This window comes from Bactrocera tryoni, chromosome 1 (genome assembly GCF_016617805.1).
Source record: "Bactrocera tryoni isolate S06 chromosome 1, CSIRO_BtryS06_freeze2, whole genome shotgun sequence".
Lineage (NCBI taxonomy): Eukaryota > Metazoa > Arthropoda > Insecta > Diptera > Tephritidae > Bactrocera > Bactrocera tryoni.
The window spans coordinates 86,777,793-86,781,039 of NC_052499.1; positions in this window are offsets into that span (position 1 = coordinate 86,777,793).

Sequence of the window (3,247 nt, forward strand, 5' to 3'; positions counted from 1 at the left end):
AAAACTGTTTCCCATTTCTATTCTAGTTGCAAGCGCGGTAAATATTGTTATAAAGCAGACTCATTTTTGCTACGTACATTTCAAATGGCTAATGCCCTGTAACCGCTTTTCCTGGACTTATTTAGTAAGTATTATTTTGTTGTATCTTGCATTTGGTTATAGATTTTCATCTGTTTATGGCAATTTGTTCAATTGTGTATAAGGCTCTCCGAGATACATATGTATATATTAACAAGAGAATGTGCAGTTATATTGCTGTCATGCTATGATTCCTAATCCACAAGTAAATGAAACGAAATGTTCTAAGAGGTTTTAGCATCACTTTTAAGACCAATCCCTTTCAAACTCCACCACATATTATATGAATACTTAATCGAGCCAAATGAATTAAAGTTTTTTTTTGTAAATTAACCATTGCAACGAAATGAAATAAGCAGTTGATAAAACTTTTATGATAATTTAAATTAAGATGTTCTAAAAAATTTTCTCTTCCAGTACTCATGCACAGGGAAACGTGGTAGCTGTTCGCTACTGCTAAAAAAAATCGTATAAAAGTAGCCGCATGAGCTGAATGGCATACTTAAGTACATCGTAATGTTATTACTTTCTAAGAACTGAGTTGTCTTAATTTCAAACCTCTACAAGATTATTCACCACATCCCAAGTTGCTTCTGCAAAGAAAAATTCGATTCATCACTTTACCTGCCGAAAATAACCCGCTTTTATATATTTTGTTTCTCATTTTCCTTTTGTTACCCATTTTCCGGACCCACGAATTTAAGTAACCAATTACACGGTCGCCCATTAATTCGCAATTCGTGTGTCAAAATCGACGTGAAAACACCAATCTGTTGCTGTCTTTGGCACTTTGCTGCTTCTTGCAACTGTGACAGTTATTTAAGTCACGCCAAAGGAGGCGTAATACACTTATTCCGAACACACTTAGGCATACAGTAAGTACATACTTACACACAACTGGATAAACGAGTAATCTAATGTGAGTTATAAGTATGTGTGTGTGTGTGGCTTCATATGTGTGTGGGCACTTAGAATGTTTTGCATCCACATTTCTGAATTTAAATCTGTTTCCAAGTTTTAATGGTCGCGTCGCATTTCCATGAAACGAGTTACATATGTTTTGCTTTATGATTTTTGGCCGTCTGCCCAGTGAAGCAGAACCGTTGCTCCAATTTCCCTTCATGGTATCATAAAATTATGTCATGTTCCTTTTAAAAGTTTCCTTGCATTTAATGTAAGGGCATCAGCCACCACCACTATCCTTTCCTTAATGGTCAGTTTATGTCAATAAGCAGCATATCATGCGCCCGGAAACCCGTGGATAACCGAAAGCTCTGAAGGAGGTACGCTAAAGCGCTTTTTCCCTTCTATAAACATACTTATATGTATGTATATATGTGCAAGTTCAATGGGTTATGACGAGCTTTTGCCGCCCTTTTTCAACAAAGTAAAGTTTAGATTCTCATTACACCAAGGAAAACATCTTTTACTATCAAGCCACTAACAAAAGTAAAGTACAATATTAAGGTGATAATAATGTACAATTTATTGTAAATAAAAAACCTGTAATTTAACTCATCGAACACTAATTTTAACCCACAAGTTCCCCTAAATATTCCACTGTATGTTTGGTAGGAACTTGATTTCGAAAGCTTTTGCCAAGAACTTTTTAAAGTAACTACGAGAATGTTATTTGCACATTCGCACGTGCTTCAAAAGCTTTTTGAGCTTTCGTTCATCTAAAATATTTAACCCTTATCGAGGGTACTTACTTAAAAATATATGTACAATAAGATATGAAATACCTTCCAAAATAAATACCAAAGTTTGGTGCATAAGCAAAATATTTTACTTTTGGCCTTTATAAGGAAAAAAGCAATTGCTCGATGTTAGTAAAGTCAAATATATCGAATATTAGGGAATCTCAGAGAAGGTATACCCAATAAGATTTATCTTATTTCTTCTAGTACTGCTGGGATTTTGAGACTGAAGAAACTCTTTGCGTATCGGCAGTTACGGTATTAAATTGTCTTCAAATTAAACGCTTTCCTCCTGTAAGCTTGCAGTCCGCGGTAGATCAAAGCACAGAAGTTCGATTTGAGCAAATTTTCCCATATATATTAATAAAGCGTCAGTAAACAGTTATCATTATTAAAAAAATTGTAGTTTGTCTAACTTTAAATGGACCCACGTATTAGGCAACGCATACCCTTAATAATTCATTCACAAACTAGAACGGTATCTCTTCAGAGAGTTATTCAAGACAGCTACCCCTAATCCGGCAATGGTACTGCTGAAAGCTCTACTCTTGCACTTTTGACAGATTTGACCAAATTATTAGGAACGCCAGATGGGGACTTGATAAAACTGAATAATGCTTCCAAAAAAAAATCCAAAATACCTCCGAGAACTGAAAAGTCGTTTATAAAGAAATATTAAAGTTTTCACAGACGGGCATGAGCTTACAGGAAATATTTCATTTAAAGTGAGCGAAACGAAAAATGTTTGTTGTTTTTATTGTCATGAAAACCACTGCATTTACTTGAGCAGCACAAATGGCAGGGAAAATATTGAAATGCTCTCACAGCATTCAAAATAAACAGCGAAATGGGCAAAAGCTCCGCACACACCATAAATGAGAAAGCAGAGAGAACAAGTACCATAAACAAACAGGAAACCACCCGCCAATTAAGCTGGCAGACTGGTGCATATGATTAGAATCAGCAAGTGGTGGCGACGACGTCAGTAGCGCCGCCGGTGGCACACATAATTGAAGTGAAGGTAAAGTTCGCAAGCGGGCAGGAAACGAGTGGGTTTATATGAAGAACGGACGGGGTTGTGAGCAGGGTTGAACGAGAAAAAACGAATTTGTAGGTGTGTTTGAAATGAGCTTTACTGAGCGGCCTGCATCCCCAACATTGTTCCGCGTTGAATGGCGGCGGGGTATGTCTGCATGCTTTGCGTAAATGAGCAAATGAGAGCTGATGGAGCGTATGAGCCTGCCATTCAAGTGCCAAGCACCAACAATTGTGGTCTGCAATTGCTTTTGTTGGCAGCCTTTTGTTGCCAGTATTCCTGCCAGACCAAATAAATTGTTGCTGCTCACGCATCGGACCCACGGGGTAGCGAAGAGAGTGTTGGGGCAGTGCGCGTACGTTCGTCGAGTGCCGTTGCTGCCACTTTCTGCGGTCTCTCTGCGCTTAGCATTTTTGAGACGGCGAAGTGCTGT